Source organism: Equus asinus, chromosome 24, assembly GCF_041296235.1.
Source record: "Equus asinus isolate D_3611 breed Donkey chromosome 24, EquAss-T2T_v2, whole genome shotgun sequence".
In the NCBI taxonomy this organism is placed as follows: domain Eukaryota; kingdom Metazoa; phylum Chordata; class Mammalia; order Perissodactyla; family Equidae; genus Equus; species Equus asinus.
The window spans coordinates 48,784,778-48,803,191 of NC_091813.1; positions in this window are offsets into that span (position 1 = coordinate 48,784,778).

Consider the following 18,414-nt stretch of genomic DNA (forward strand, 5'->3'; position numbering starts at 1 on the left):
ATAAAGCTTATAAATATTTATGCACCCAACACAGGAGCACCAAAATACATAAAGCAAGTATTTAAAAACCTAAAAAGAGATATTAACAACAACACAATAATAGTATGGGACCTCAACAACGCACTTACACCAATGGACAGATCATTCAGACAGAAAGTCAATGAGGAAATTGTGGAATTAAATGAAAAACTAGACCAGATAGACTTAAGAGATATATATATAGAACACTCCATCATAAAACAGCAGATTACACTTTCTTCTCAAGTGTGCATGGAAAATTCTCAAAGATAGATCATATGTTGGAAAACAAGGAAAGCCTCAATAAATTTAAGAAGATTGAAGTAATATCAAGCATCTTTTCCAACCATAATGCTATGAAACTAGAAATCAACTACAAGAAAAAAGCTGGGAAAGGGACAAAGATGTGGAGACTAAACAACATGCTACTGAAGAACCAATGGATCATTGAATAAATTAAAGGAGAAATCAAAAAATATCTGGAGACAAATGAAAATGAAAACACACTATACCTAGTCATAGGGGATGCAGCAAAAGCAGTCTTAAGAGGGAAATTCATTGCAATACAGGCTCACTTTAATAAATAAGAAAAATCTCAAATAAGCAAATCTCAAACCACACCTAAGAGAATTAGAAAAGAAAAACAAAGCCCAAAGTCAGTAGAAGGAGAGAAATAATAAAAATTAGAGCAGAAATAAATGAAAGTGAAACAAAAAAGACAGTAGAAAGGATCAATGAAACAAAGAGCTGGTTCTTTGAGAAGATAAACAAAATTGACAAACCCTTAGCCAGACTCATTAAGAAAAAAAGAGAGAAGGTTCAAATAAATAAAATTAGAAATGAAAGAGGAGAAATTACAAATGCGGATACCACACACACACACACAAAAACAGATACCACAAAAATACAAACAATTATAAAAGAATACTATGAAAAACTATATGCCAACAAATTGGACAATCTAGAAGAAATGGATAAATTCTTAGACTCTTACAACCTTCCAAAACTAAATCAAGAAGAAATAGCAAATCTGAGTACACCAATCACAAATAAAGAGTTGAAACAGTAATAAAACACCTCCCAAAAAATAAAAGTCCAGGAACAGACAGTTTCTCTGGAGAATTCTACCAAATACTCAAAGAAGATTTATTACCCATCCTTCTCAAACTATTCCAAAAAATTGAGGAAGACAGAACACTTCATAACACATTCTATGAGGCCAACATCACCCTGATCCCAAAGTCTGACAAGGATAACACAAAGAAGGAAAATTACAGGCCAATATGGCTGATGAACATAGATGCAAAAATCCTCAACAAAATACTGGCAAACTGAATATACAATACAGTAAAAAGATCATACACCGTGATCAAGTGGGATTTACACCAGGGACACAGGGATGGTTCAATGTCCACAAATTAATCAATGTGACAGACCACATTAACAAAATGAGGAACAAAAACCACGTGATGATTTCAAAAGATACAGAGAAAGCATTTGACAAGATCCAACATCCATTTATGATAAAAACTCTCAATAAAATGGGCATAGAAGGAAAGTACCTCAACACGATAAAGGCCATATATGACAAACTCACAGCCAACATCATACTTACTGGGGAAAAGCTGAAAGCCATCCCTCTGAAAACAGGAACAAGTCAAGGGTGTCCACTCTCACCACTCTTATTCAACATAGTACTGGAGGTTTTGGGCAGTTCAATTAGGCAAGAAAAAAATAAAAGGACTCCAAACAGGCAATGAAGAAGTGAAACTCTCATTGTTTGCAGATGACATGATTTTATATATAGAAAACCCTAAAGAATTCATCAGAAAACTATTAGAAATAATCAACAATTACACCAAAGTTGCAGGGTACAAAATGAATTTATAAAAATCAATTGCATTTCTATATTTGAATAATGAACTAACAGAAAGAGAACTCAAGAACACAATCTCATTTTCAATTGCAACAAAAAGTGTAAAATATCTTGGAATAAATTTAACCAAGGAGGTCAAAGACCTATACAATGAAAACTGTAAGACATTACTGAAAGAAATTGATGATGACATAAAGAAATGGAAAGATATTCCATGCACATGGATTGGAAGAATGAACATAGTTAAAATTTCCATACTACCTAAAGCAATTTACAGATTCAATGCAATCCCAATCAGAATCCCAAATGACATTCTTCACAGAAATGGAATAAAGAATCATACAATTCACGTGGGGCAACAAAAGACCCTGAATAGCTAAAGCAATCCTGAGGAAAAAGAACAAAGCCGGAGGCATCACAATCCCTGACTTCAAAATATAGTACAAAGCAATAGTAATCAAAACAGCATGGAACTGGTACAAAAACAGTCACACAGATCAATGGAACAGAATTGAAAGCCCAGAAATAAAACCACACATCTATGGACAGCTGATCAACAAAGGAGCTAAGAACATTCAGTAGAGAAAGGAAAGGGTCTTCAATAAATGGTGTTTGGAAAACCGGACAGCCACTTGCAAAAGAATGAAAGTAGACTATCATCTTATGCCACACACAAAAATAAACTCGAAATGGATCAAAGACTTGAAGGTAAGACCTGAAACCATAAAACTTCTTGAAGAAAATATACACAGTATATTCTTTGACATCAGTCTTAAAAGGATCTTTTCAAATACCATGTCTACTCAAACAAGGGAAACAAAAGAAAAACTAAACAAGTAGGACTTCATCACACTAAAGAGCTTCTGCAAGGCAGGGGAAACCAGGATCAAAATGAAAAGACAACCCACCACCTGGGAGAAAATATTTGCAAATCATATATCCGACAAAGGGTTAAACTCCATAATATATAAAAAGAACTCACACAACTCAACAACAAAAAAACAAACAACCCAATCAAAAAATGCGCAGAGGATGTGAACAGACGTTTCTTCAAAGAAGATATACAGATGGACAATAGGCACATGAAAAGATGTTTAATTTCACTAGTCATCAGGGAAATGCGAATCAAAACTACACTAAGATATCACCTTACACCTGTTAGATTGGCTATAATCACCAAGACAAAAATATACAAATGTTGGAGAGGTTGTGAAGAAAAAGGAACCCTCATACTCTGCTGGTGGGAATGCAAACTTGTGCAGCCACTATGGAAAACAGTATAAAGATTTCTCAAAAAGTGAAAAATAGAAATACCGTATGACCCAGCTATCCCACTACTGGATATTTATCCAAAGAACTGGAAATTGAGAATTCAAAGAAACTTATGCACCCCTATGTTCATTGCAGCACTATTCATAATAGCCAAGATGTGGAAAAAATCCAAGTGGCCATCCACTGATGACTGGATAAAGAAGATATGGTATATTTATACAATGGAATACTATGCAGCCATAAAAAAAGACAAAATCATCCTATTCACAACAACATGGATTGACCTTGAGGGTATTATGTTAAGCGAAATTAGCCAGACAGAGGAAGACAAACACTGTATGATTTCACTCATATGTGGAACTGTTTAGTGGTTACCAGGGGGAAGAGGGTTTGAGGGTGGGCACAAAGGGTGAAGGGGCGCATTTATATGATGACTGACAGATAATAACATACAACTGACATTTCATAATGTTGTAAACTGTCATAGCCTCAATAAAAATAAATTAAAAAGTAAAAGCAGTTTAAAATATGTACAATATAATACCTTTTTTGGGTAAATATATAGATGAGTGTATGTGTCAAAATATGTATGAGTACATGTGTATTTGTAAATAGGAAAATAATTGGAAAGTATGTAACACTAGTTCTCAACTGTGGATGGGGTGGGGGACACATTGTTTGTTTTTGTACTTCATGTTTTAAAATACTACCATATTTTCTGTTTTTATATTAATTGAAAAGTATTACTTTATACTCAGAAAAAATACAGCCAGTTTAGAAGGACATGGAGCAGCCCAATCTTAAAGAAAATATTTTTAAATTGCTTAAAATCTCATCAGCAATGATTATTTAAATATTTTTTTCATACCATTTGTATTGGTTAGCTAAATCTTTGTTACAAAACACTCCAAAACTCAATGCCTTGAAATGCGAATGTATTGTTATAGCCCATGAGTCTCTTGGACCCCTGAGGATTGCCTGATCTAGGCTGAGTTTGGCTGATGTTATGGCTGAATTGTGTTCTCCAAAAATGTATATGTTGAAGTCCTAACCCCCAGTACCTCAGAATGTGACTGAATTGGGAGACAGGGCCTTTAAAGACGTAATTAAGTTAAAACAAGGTCATTAGGGTGGGCCCTAATCCAATTTGGTCGGTGTCCTTACCAGAAGAGGAAATTTGGACACAGACACACAGAAAGAGAGAACGCCACGAGAATACGAAGACGGCCATCTGCAAACCAAGGACAGAGGCCTCAGAAGAAACCTAACCTTGCCAATACCTTGGTCACAGACTTCTAGCCTCCAGAACTGTAAAAAAAAATTAATTTCTGTTGTTTAAGTCACCTAATCTATGGTACTTTGTTATGGCAGCCCTGGAAACGAATACAGCTGATAGGAGCTGCGCTCTAGCTGTGTGTTGGCTGGCAGCTCCGCTGTAGGCTGGGTTTGGAGAGAAAACTTTAGCTGGGGCAACTCACCTGCACATGTCTAAATCCCTTCCTCTGGCACTTGGCATATCTTTCTCATGGATGGCAGCAACACAAGAGAGAAAGTGGAAATAAGCAAAATCTCTCGAGGCTTGATCTTGGAGCTAACACACTAGCATTTCTGCTTCATTCTATTGACCAAAGCAATTCGCATGACTAAGCCCCAAGGTAGAGAATGAATGCAATCTAAATAATAGCCTAGAAGAAGTATGCCTACTGTGAGAGCACACTGCAAAGTGGCATGGCTAAGAGTATGGATACGGAGGAGGGAAAGTGGGGCAGGGGAATTTGGTACTAATAATATAATCTATCACAATTCCTTAAATGTTCACATATATATATATATATAGCAGCAGTCTTAGACCACATACTATATCTATGTGCTTCTAATTTTACTTAACATTTCATCTTATTCCACATGTTTTACTAGTATTGGTAATTTAAAATTTTATTGGATGCATAATACACCATATTAAATCCGTTCTTTTTATTGATCGGGACTACAAAGGTCTATAGTCAATTGCACAGGTTAGTGAGGAAGTAGAATAACGAAAACCAAGCTGGAAATTTGTTTCTAAAACTCAGCCAATAAAATTAACACATAAATTAACCAATATAAAAGTTTAATTCAAACGGAAAGTTCATAATGCACAGTATAATGTTTTGTACACAGCAAGCACTCAATGTGTATTTGTTGAATACATTCCATAGAAATTTATTTTGAATGTGAGAACTGTTGCTGAAACGACACATTCCAATGCGAGAAATTTCATTTGATGAAACAAAGAAAAACAACAAAGAATTACATATAAAATCCCGATGACAGTATTAACTGTGAAATGTTACAGTTTGGTATCCATCACCATTTTTCTAGTTAGAAACATGTGGACGTATTTTATGGCCCAGCTAAAACTTTTTGATCCACTTGGATGGGAGATTGGCTAAAATTTAGCCATCCTAATAGCACTTTGTTTTTTAAACTATGATCCTATTTTTGCACTCCAAAAACACTTTTATGTTTATGCAAAAAGTATTTTGCAAGAAATTATCAGGGAATTTTGTTTTCTGGAGAGTGATAAGCCTCATTTTTCTAAGAGGATCAAAGGATGAGAAAATTTTATTGAAATTACTTTTCCAAGAGAAGGTAAATCTTGACTCCAGGTTCATTTTCCAAATCAGGAAGCAGCACTTTTTTTCAGGGAAGCATTGAACTTGAGATGTAGGGAAAAAAATTTTTTTCCACTGGTTAATTATTTTTATAATTTGGTTCTAAAAACATTACCACTATAAATATTTCTAAAAAAGATTTTAGTGTCTTGTGTAATCAGTAACGTAGTCACTTCAAAACACATGGCGACGGCAGAGCTAAATAGCAGACATCTATTTATTACATTTGGTGCAGGCTCATGGTCTAGGGACAGCTAAATGTGTGCATAATGCTCCTTTCTCTCCCCTTAGAAACCCCCCTAGAGCTCTGTTATGAATTATATTGTTTAAATATGTCCACACGCAGTTTCGGGAGAGTTATTCCCAAGTTGGTTTCAAACGGAACACGTGTTGCATCTGTTTTCTGTTTGTGAATTCTGGATATTTGGCACTTTAATTGGGATATTTTTCTTTGGAATGAAATAATTTCAAATATTCGCCTAATCAAAACATCAGTTTCCTTTTGCAGTTTCCATCGTGGACTCTGGGTGGGTTTCCCAGCCTGGTCTCCTGTGCAATGGGGAGCAGAGGGACAGCAGGCCAGCTCCGGACCACTGGCTCGCCCCTTCTCCACATCCTACGCCTCTCTAGGTTCCATCTGACTTGAGGACTCATATTCAAGGACTCTTGAAGGTTTTGACTGTCTCACGTTCTTCCAATAATGGATCGTTTTTCCTTGAAAATTTTAATGGGTACAGAAAATTTCTTCCCACTGGTGAAGTTCTGTGAAGCCACTGGAACCTCACAGCTCTTTCCCCCGCCAGATTCAATCACAGCTTTCGGGGCCGTCATCTGGGGATACATGTGTTAAGAGAAATTGAGCTGGCGGCAGGGCACAGGGCGGAGCAGGGTGGACTGAAGCAAGAAGCGATCGGACGGGAGGAAGACAAACCGGACGGCTCTTGCTGTCATCCACTGGGAAAAGGAGGAAGGTCGTGGCAGTAGAGTTGAAAGAAAGCAGCATGCGCTGCCAGGAAAAGCACGAACTTCAAGTCAGAAAGGACTGGGTTTGAATTGAAGCTCAATCACTCAGGAGCACTGTGACCCCGAGCAGGGTACCCAACCTCTCTGAACCTCCGTGCTCTACTTAGAAATCAGATGCTAAATTAACACACACAGTTGTTGTGAAGACTAAATTATAAAGTTTTTTAAATGCCTAGTATATAATAGAAGCTCAGTGTTAATATATGATTTTAAATGGACACATTTGAAAGATATTATGAAAGAAGAAACAAATAAATGCCAATGGATTGAACACAGGAAATGAAGGAGAAAGATATTCCAAGATGAGAAGGTATCTAGACGATTGACACACATATCTCTAATTTTCTGACCACAGGACACTTCTTTTCCATGAAAATTAATAATTAATACCTACCCCATGCTGGGGTGGGTAACTAAGGAAAAGCAAGGTTAAATAACTTGCCTTAAACAGGCAGTGATAGTGGCAGAGTCAAGACTCCAATTTTGGTCTTTTGCTCACCCGCTTCCCTTCCTTTTTCCTTCTCTTTTTAAAAATATTTGATCCAAAAACTACCAGACAAGGCAGGCCAAGGCAGGTGCCCACACCTGGAGGAGCCTCAAAGTGGATTATCAGAGAGCAGGATGAGGGGGCATTCAGCCGCTTGGGGCAGCGGGACGTTCAGAGTCAGCGTCTGAGCAGGGTAAGGGGGCAGCCACACGCAGTTGAGCTGGGCAAGTCTTCTGCTCAAGGGCTGACTGACGTCGCTCCGTGGCACTCACTGGAGCATGGGCTTGGCCCGAGAGTCCGGGATGGCTTCACTCATGTGTCTGGTGTCCTGGGGGCAGGAGGGTGGCTGGAAGTCTGGGCACAGCTGGACTGTCATGGAGCATCTCCACGGGCCTCTCCAGCAGGGCAGTTACAGGGTAGTGGGACTTCTCACATGGCAGCTGGGTTCCCCCAAAACGCCTGTCCAAGAGCGCAAGGATGAAGTTGGACGGTCTTTTACGACAGCCTCCAAAGTCACATAGTGTCAGCTCTGTACTCTTCTGGCTGAAACAGTCAGAAGCCCACCCTGATCCGAGTGGAGAGGGCACAGACGCCACCCCTCCAGGGGAGGGGTGTCACGAATTTGCAGGCAGTTTTGTTTAAGGTGCCACATCACCCTAACAGATCTTACTGCTTTCACTCCTGCCTCTCAACAATTTATGCACCACACAGCAGCCAGAAATAATCATTTTAAAATGTGAATCATGTCATGCTGCTTTCCGGCTTCAGTCTCCTCGCTGGCTTTAATCTTACCTGTGATATTATTCGGGGGGCCTTGCGTCCAGCCCCGTCTCGTGTCTTGCTCCAGGGGCTCCAGCTTGCTTTTCTTTCCATTTCTCAAGTGCACTGAGCTCTTCTCTGCCTCAGGACGCCTGGCCTGTTGCTCCCTCCGTCTGGAGTATATGACACCCAACTCCTCACTAGGCTAATTCCTGCTCGTTCTTTAGATCCCAGCTGAAAAGTCACTTCCTCAAATGGACCTTCCTGACACCCTCTCTCCCCTTACCCCCTCCCCCACATCCCAATCTGACTTATTTCCTCCCTACTCTCTTCACACCACATCTTCCTTTCCATAGTGCTGACCACAATTGTAACCACATATTCTTCTGCACCTTTGCTTGTTTCATGTCTGTCTCCTGCATTAGATTAGAAGGTAGATGGATTTAGAGCCAACACTGTGAACACCACAATAAATACATCATTTAGGACAGAGTCTAGAACAAAATAAACATGTAAAGAATTTTTGTTGGGGCTGGCCCGGTGGCACAGTGGTTAAGTGCGCACATTTGGCTTGGGCAGCCTGGGGTTCACCGGTTTGGATCTTGGGTGTGCACATGGCACCACTTGGCAAGCCATGCTGTGGCAGGCATCCCACATAAAAAGTGGAGGAAGATGGGCACGGATGTTAGCTCAGGGTCAGTCTTCCTCAGCAAAAAGAGGAGGATTGGCAGCAGATATTAGCTCAGGGCTAATCTTCCTCAAAAAAAAAAAAAAGAATTTTTGTTATTGAGGCAAAATTCACATAACATAAAATTGACCATTTTAAAGTGAACAGTTCAGTGGCATTCAATACATTCACAATGTTGTACAACTACCACCTTTATCTAGTTCCAAAACATTTTCATCTCCCCAGAAGGAAATCTCGTACCCAAGAAGCACTTACTCCCTATTTCCCCCTCTGCTGTGACCCCTGGCAATCACTAATCTGCATTCTCTTCCTAAAAATTTACCTATTCTGGCTATTTCACATAAATGGAATCATATAATAAGTGACCCTTTGTGCCTGGCTTCTTTCACTTGGTATAATGTTTTCAAGGTTCGTTCATGTTGTAGCACATATCGGCACTTCATTTCATTTTATGGCTGAAGAACATTTCATTTTAATATATATGAGAAATTGGTCTGTAGCTTTTTTTGTGGTTTCTTCATCTGGCTTTGCTGTCAGGGAAAGACTGGCCTCATAGCATGAGATAGGAAGTGTTCCTTCCTATTCTATTTTTTGGAAGAGTTTGAGAAGGATTGATGTTAACTCTCCTTTTAACGTGTGGCAGAGTTTACTAGTAAAGCTATCTGGTCCTGGACTTTTCTTTGTTGGGAGGTTTTTTCATTGTTGATTTAATTCATTCTTTACTTATTATAAATCTATTGAGATTTTCTACTTCTTCTTGAGTCCGTTTTGATAATTTGTGTATTTCTAGGAATTTCTCCATTTCCTCTAGGTTATTGAATTGTTGCCACACAATTCTTTATAATATTTTCTTATAATCCTTTTATTTCTGTAATGTTGGTAGTAATGTTTCCACTTCAGTTGCCGATTTTAGTTATTTATGTATTCTCTCTTCTGCTTAGCCTAGCTGAAAGTTTGTCAGTTTTGTTGATCTTTTCAAATAACTCCCCAAATTTGATGAAATATATGAATCTACAAATCCAAGAAGCTCAACAAACTCCAGGAAGTATAAACACGAAGAGGTCTACACTGAGACACAGCAGGGTCTCACAGTTCAGCAGGAAGCCTTCCATTTTCTCAGCGTGTCACCTCACTTCCTGTGTCTCTGAGCCCAGAGCCAATCTGGTTCAACTTCCACAGAGGGCACACCTCTTCTATTGGGGTAGAGTAGGGGTGCAAGCCAGGCTTCTCAGGGTAAGGAATGGCATCTAGGATCTAACTGCTCCTCTTAAAGACATCATCAATCTTCCCATTTTCACCTCCAATCAGCATTGTAGCCTTCAGTGCTGCCTCCCATTCCAAGCCTTTCTGGAGCTCTGGCAAGGAACTGACTGCTTCCTGGCTTTACCCTCGCAAGAGCAGATTTCTGTCACCATTTGTCTGTAACTTTCCAAAACCATCATCTCTTTTTTTCTGTTGTGGTATCCTCTTCCATTTTCCTTCTGGATTTATTTTTCGCTCCTTTTTAATACATTAGTGGAGTTTGGAGAATAACCAGAGATAAACTCATATCTCATTTAATCTTTATATCAATCAGAAATTGATATTATCCCCATGTTACAGATGAGGAAACTGAGGCTCAGATTGCTCAGGAAACTTGTCCAATGTCACAAACATAGTAAATGGTGAAGCCCATGTCAGTGGCCTTTATACTACCTTCTACAGCTTCACCAAGCATAAGTAGACACAATTTGCTCCAATGTCATCTGGCTTCAGCAAGTGTTCTAAAACAAATTTTGTTTTAGAGCCCCCTCTGTTCCACATGGCAAAAATCAACAAGTTCATCCTCCTAGTGCTCATATCCCAAGACTAGACAGTTTCATTATTTTAACCTTCACTCATGTTCAGCGCTCCTAGAGACACAGGAATCTGTGTTGGCAATTGCTAGCAAAGTTTCAAAAGGCAGTAAGGAGATGCCAACTGGTGGTGTTAGTGGCTGAGGGAGATGCCAAATAGTTGTACAGAAAGGAAGAGTGGATTTGCTTCTAGGGAATGGAGGGCAAGGCAAAAGTGACCCAAGTTTAGCCAACGTGAGCCCTCAGAGAGCATGGCTGATGGTTTACAACTCCACTGCACACAACAGCTAACATCAGAGAGTCCTTTGGAAAGAAGAACAGGCCAGTTATCACTTTATTGCCTCTCAGCTCCAAATACATCCTTCATTGCCTGCATGGCAATATTAGACCTGAGTACTTTAAATATTTCTGCTTTGCCAGCTGGCATGATATTAGGCTCTGTCAATAGAGATTGCTAGATCTCTGGTTCTGGTGTGCTTTTCTCAGCAGGTCCTTGCAGCATGCGTGGCTTCTCCAGCACCTGGTGCCTGCAGCCTGGGTAGCTTCTCCAGCATCTGGCTCCTGCATCACCAGTCACTTCTCCAGCACTTGGCCCCGGGAGTGTACGATGGTCAGCAGCACCCAGCAGCCAGTAGTTTCTCCTGTACTTGCTCAGGCAGCTCAAGCAGTTTCATGGCAGAGTTCCTTCCACAAGACATTGTTCCATGAGTAGTTTTCCCTAGTGCCCTAGAGAGAGGAGTTTCAGCAAGTTCCACCCGTGCAATACCGCAGTGACTTCTGTGCCATCCAGTGAGCCATAATGACCTCTCCAGAGTCTGGGTCTCAGTCTGGGGTGTGGCGGTGGGCTCTTCTTTGGGCACCCTCTCTCAGCCCTGAGGGTAGCAGCTGCTCCTTCTATCTGTTATTCCTGTATTTTTTTTTTTTTTAGCATTCTCTTTACTTTTTACTAGGCAATCCCTCATTACTGAAATCTTGTTATAATTAATGATATTAAACTTTCCACGTTCAGACTACAGTGTGCTTTCTCTCTACTAATTGGACTCTTGATACAGGGAAACTCTGGTCTCTGTGACCTTTGTGATATTTTCCAATAGCAATTCTTGGTACAATGAATTGATTTAAAAATTTAAAAATGAATCTCTGTGGGTAAATGTTTAAATATGAGGAAAAGATTGATGTCAAAAAAGAATTTCTAGTAAGTATATCATATTCAACAGCCAAGAAATACATTGCATACCTATTGTGGGTGGACATAAAGGCACTCGATTTTGGACTTTAAAGATCTTGTAGCACAGGGATGGCAAAGCATTTCACCTTGAATGCCAACTCTGATTAATCGTAGTGGCTGTCTTGGTTGAGAAGGATTTTAAGCCCAGAAAGCAATGATCAATTTGTGATATCTGGGGGCCGGCCCAGTGGCACAGTGGTTAAGTTTGCACGTTCCGCATGGGTGGCCCAGGGTTCACCGGTTTGGATCCCAGGTGCAGACCTATGCACCACTTGTCAAGCCATGCTGTGGCAGGCGTCCCACATAAAATACAGGAAGATGGGCACGGATGTTAGCTCAGGGTTAATCGTCCTCAAAAAAATAAAATAAAATAAGTAAAAAGTAAAAAAATTGTGATATCTGCCACAGGTAAAAGAGAAGTGGTGGGAAAGCATGGTTATTTGTCAGCTGTTAACCTAAACAGTTTTACAGATTAGAAAACTGAGGCATAGAGATTTAAATGACTTGGCCAAAGCAAAGCTGTGTATGTAAAGGCTGGGGCAGGCTCCGTGTTTATGATTTCCAGTGCTCTTTACCCATCGCTGCTCTAAGTGACGATGCTGTTTTGATGTCAGGGAAGACACACAACAAATATAAGATAAGGCTGCTTACCTTACATAACTATTAGGGTCCAGGGTGCATATCTGGGAAATCATATTTATTGTCCATCATAGTCATAAACGGATCCGAAACAAATTGAACTTACAGAGTTTTCTGCCTAATGCTACAAACAGGATGGCAGAAGAGTCATTAAATTAAGAAAGCCCAATACTTTACCATTAACTTAAAGATATACATTAATCTGGTTTTCAAACAGATTTCACGAGGATATTCACGATCAAAAGGGAATAGCACAGAAATAGCACCTCAGCCTGTTACATGTAAACACTAAATTATACAAATACATGTGTCTGCAAGTAATAAGACTTTGTTTTTCTAATTCACCAAAAAGAAGTTTTATTTGCGTTTGATTGATGGGGAGGACGATAGCTGATAATAATTTTTGGATTGTAGAGAAAGTCTTTTCCGGGAAAATATCATATGTCCACTTTAGGTAGATCCTCTGGAAATAGAAATCCAGCCTACCTAAGAGTGTGACACATAGGTCCCCCATTCTTGCACCTGGAAGGCTGTATTCCAGCACAGGAGCACACGGGGGGCCCCAAGCCCCTCATTCTCACCTAGAATCTAGTCAAAGGGCACAGAAGTTCGAACTTGTGTGCTAGACTGCAAAATAAGATTTTTGAAGTGCTTTTCTCACCTTAGGACATAGTGCAAGTGCAATTAAAAAAAGAAAACAGAGAAATTCTTGTCTCTTTGAATCAGACGTTCGGTTTATTGGTTGCCAGAATGCGATGACCTTTTGTTGGTATTTGTTAAGCAGAAGCAACTTTGATAGCTTTCTCTTTTAACTTAGGAACTGCCTTTCTATACTTGCCTGTTTATTGAAAAGTTTTACTTGTACATCAGCCTATTAAGTATAGGCCACATGACTGGAGGTCACCCTTGAAATGCTGATTTCTGAAGGAAAAAAAAAGATAACTGTTAGATGATACAGGAGATAAGCTGGAAGCTTTTATTAATAGAACCAAAAATTCACAACCCAAAAGAGATTAACATCTTAGATTTCAATCCTATGTTCAACTCACTTGTAAACACACACCACTGGTCACAAGGTGGGCCTGGCCAAAAATCTTACCTCTGCAGCATTCTACCATTAATTTTAGAAATAATGAACTTACACATACTTCCTCAACATTTAGAGTAAAGATTCTTAAATTGTTAAATAAAAAGAGAAAATAACACAATCTAATCAAGGAACCTACTCACCCTTATAATTTATCCCACCAGAAGAGAATTTATTAATAATCCTCATCACCACTCTGTAAAGTGCCATAACTTCAAAGATCAAAGAGGTTAGGGGCTTAGTTTGGTAACAGAAGTTGCACAACAAGAATCCAGCGCCCCTTATTAACTGCACTATACTAAGCTACATTTTCTAGAAATAAATTTCAATATCTTCTTTATTATTATGTATGTTAAATGATTCCACCTCCAGCCAAAATAAAAAATTATTCAAACTCTAATATTAATTTCCATTCTACTTTTGACTAGAAAAGTCACAAGTAACCATTTACTACCAGATACACTCGACTGTGCTTTATGGATGTAAAGCTCAGGAATTAGTATTATAACTGTTCTACTTAAAAAAAACCCCATCTGTACACCAAATTGCAGATTAATTCAAAGAAGACTCTAAAGAACCTCTTTGTATGTGTTGCTCTGCTTGTTAAACAGACGACCAGTGACTACGGGAGAAAATGCACAATGGAGAAAATTTAAACAATGGAGTGTCTGCCATCTTGTGGTGAGATGAGGAAATGCAGCAATTGTTGAGCAGCTTTTAAATACTGTAACCTTTCTTAACGTTATTTCTTCACGTCAACATTGCTGCTCGTGTGAACAGCCAACAATAGCCTTATTTTTTCTATAATCCATTCACAATCATTTTGCTTGACAGATTATCCTCGAGTAAATTTCAGGGGCACTAAGAGATGCCCCTAAACTTGCTAAATCTTATTCGCTTCCTCACTAAAATCTGTTCCAGAAGATTGCTTCTCTATCCACCATGACCTGCTAGTTTGATACTAGCAGGCATCGAACTGGAACTAAAGGCTCAACTGCCATCCATTTGAGGTCTAAAGAACACTTGAAGATTTAAGACTTTCCTCTGGCACCATTTTGGCCCCATCTGCCTCCCTTTGCCTGCCATTATAACAACAGTAGCAGCTAAGGCTAACTGAATATTAACTATCTATTAACTCAATCCTCACAACGACCCTCTGAGGTAAGGACTATTATCATCTTCCTCATTTTAAATTAAGAAGCAACTGAGGCACAGAGAAGTTAGTCACTTCCACACGATTATGGTGAAGAAGGGATCTTAAGCTACTGAAACTTACTATTTCTGATAGCTTACGAATCCAAGTTTTCATGTAAAACCTTGAAAATCCATGTCGTTTACATCACAACGTAAATGAGAACTGTTATGAATCTCAGGTATCCGAGAAGCTTCGGCAGCGTTTCTACTGAAGCCACAGAAACCAGAAGGGGCAGGTAAATTACTTCAATGTAAGAAAGTCAAAGCATCTCCTATTGACAGAATGATAGCAGCTTCGGTAGGAGGGCAGAGATTAGTTATTACGCAGCTACCTTTTAGTACCAATGCTGACTCGGAAGAAGCGTTTACCCATGCCACAAGAAAATGAGAAAAATTAAGGACAATCAGCAATGCCCTCACTAAATTAATTAAAGCACTTTTTTTTTCTGAGTTGAGCTTTTCTAAAGTGTTGTTATAAAAAAAAAGGAAATGATAGTGATGGTTGATAGCAACTTCACCCCAATCAGGAGCACATGGTTCTTCCAGATGACGTATAACCTTATCTCTAGTGTTGGGGCTTTTAGCCATATGGCAAGTCTTCCTTCTCCTGGGAAGAAATCAAACTGAGATAGTCACTGTTGTCCCAGCAACACCAAACTGCATGAATCTTTGTCATCTCAAGAGATAATCTGAGACAAAGAAAAAGGAAGCTGTAAGGTTGTGTAAAATTTCTAACCCTTTGACCAGAAATTACATTTGCAGTGTGTGTGTGTGTGTGTGTGTCTGTGTGAGGGAGATTGGCCCTGAACTAACATTTTATACGTGGGACGCCGTTACTGCATGGCTTGACAGGTGGTGTGTAGGTCCGGGCCCAGGATCTGAACCCACAGACTCTGGGCTGCCAGAGCAGAGCGTGCAAACATAATCACTGTGCCACCAGGTCAGCCTTCCATTTGCACTTTTTATTAAAATTTTTGTGTAATATTCACATGGTCTAGCATTCAAATCCCCATGAAAGCAGCTAATGCTACCAGTTTCACGATCAGGTAATTTTGTATATTTTTTTCTTTTTACACAAAAGGTAGTACGCCATGTGTCCCTTCTTCCTTTTTTCACTTAATGACATACCTTGAAGATCTTTCTATATACGGCATGTAGTTCTCATACTTGTTACTGCTGTATAGTATTCTTTCCTAAGTATCATTCAACCTGTCTTCTATTGAACATTTAGGTCGTAGGTTTGAATCTTTTATTTTAAACAACGTTGCATAAAGATTTCCAAATGTCACTTTGCACATTAAGTTGTTAAACTGTCCAAAATGGAATTCTGAATCAGAGTATTTGTAATTTTTATACAGGATGTCAAATTAAACTCAAGGTCATGATTTACAACACAATGTGACAATTTCCTAAAACTCTTGCCAACAGTTGTTTCTTAAATTTATAACAGGATAGGCTAAAAAATTAAAAACTATCTTCATGGCTTTTAATTTGCATTTCCTAAAGTTGATATTTTCACATTTAAGAACCATTTGTATTTCTGTCCAAGTTAACTGTTCCCATCCTTCAGGTCTTTTTAAAAAAAAATCTTGGCTTTTGATACTAGCCTTTCAAACTATGACAAGTTGCAATTCCACACGTTCCCCCCACCATTTGTCATATTTCTCAACTTACATTTTTTGTTAGCCTACAGAATCCCTTTTTTGCTGAGGAAGATTCTCCCTGAGTTAACATCTGTGCCAATCGTCCTCCATTTTATAAGTGGGTCACCACCACAGCATGGCTGCCAACAAGTGGTGTAGGTCCACACCTGGGAACTGAACCCAGGCCACCAAAGCAGTGTGTGCTGAATTTAAACACTAGGCCATGGGGCTGGCCCCAGAATTTCTTTTTTTGGTCAAACATATCAATTCTTTCAAAGTTTAGGTTTGGCATCATACTTAGGCCTCTTTACTCCAATTACTATCTTAAAAGTCTCTGATAGTTTCTAGTACTTAAGAGTTTCATTTTCCTCTTCTGATTAATCTGATTCTTCTGGTTGAAAGCATAACTTTTTATTCCATTTGGCTACTCATTATCCCAATACTATTTATGGAATAACCTCTCTTCTTTCACCAATTTGAAACATTTTTATCCAATATTAATTTCCAAATGTATTAAGGTATCTATGTTGACATCCTGTGTTACATTATCTTTCTCATTATACACCAGAACCATAGCTTCTTTACTTTTACTTCTAGAATTTTGTTATTGCTATTCTAAATGGGGTCTGTTCTTTTAACACATCTGGTTGTTGTTTAGATACATTAACAGTTGCTGATTTCTGTGTATTAATGTTATACCAAGTCATCTGGCTGAATCTTTCTTTTCCACATAATTCTCTTGAGGTTTTAGTTTTATGTAAATGCCTCTATTTGGAAATAAGGAAACAAAACCTAAACGTGCCCAGAGGTTCACTACAGTACTGAAATGGAATTTTGGTATGTCCTTACAATGGAACATTGTAACACAAAGTGAATTCTACTTGTTTCACAGCAGATCACAATATAAACTGTAAAAAAGCAAGCTACAGAAGCGTCTGTATGAGATACCACTTACGTGTTTCATAAACACTAAATACATTTCACTATTCCCCTAATGAATGAGTTCCATAATTTCTAATGTCAGAAAGGTTTGTATGTTGACAGATATGCAGCGAGAGCATAAAAAAAACATGGGTAAGATATGCACAAACTTCAGAATAGTGGTTGCTTCTGAAGAGTGGGAGAGTAACTAAACAACAAAATGCACAAAGAGAACTTCTGCATAAAGAAAAAAAATACTCAAAGCAAATATGGCAAAAGCAAAGCATCTGTTAAATCCAGGTGGGTGAATGCTGTTCATTACAAAGGTGCAGGTGCTTTTGTCCATGTCTGAAGTATTTCTGAACATAGGGGCTTACAGAGAAACATATTTGACTGATCTGCCTTCTAGCATTCTATAATTTTTATCTCAAAAGCATCAGTTTTGGGCCTGGCAAAAAGATTTCACTGATTTTGGCAAGTCCCTAGAATGTTTTTTCTCCTTTGCACACCTTAGTAGTAGAAATTACCCCATTTGTCTGCTCTCTACCATTAGGATGTCTAGCTGCAGGAGCAGGCATCTTCTACCATGTTCAGTTGCATACCCACCCAAAGCCTTAAAATGGGTGGGCACTCAATAAATTGAATTATAAACTACTACTTTGTTTACTTCCTCAATTTGGAAACCTGGATGCCATGTAAATGCAGTAGGAGAACCAGGTATTGTCTAAATAGCAGGTTTTATTTTAGACAAACTTAATATAAATACAGGAAAGTTCTGGTCAAATACAACCATACAATTCTTTGTCTACTTGGTACATAGTGGGGGCTGGCAAAAAAGAGTCACATAGGGCTCAGTATGGAAGCTACAGTTTCCTTCTCTGATTATGGACTTCATCTTTCAATTCAGAATTTCCATTTTCAATTTTTGGGAATCTTTGGTTTAGCTCAAAGATAATTCCTGTATCTCAACTGCATAGCTTTTGTTATTAATTTTAGAGATAAGTTATTATAATGAGATGTGTCAATTTTCACCGATATTGACTGGCTAACCTATAGAGGACAAGATGTAAAACTCCTATTGCATTAAGAA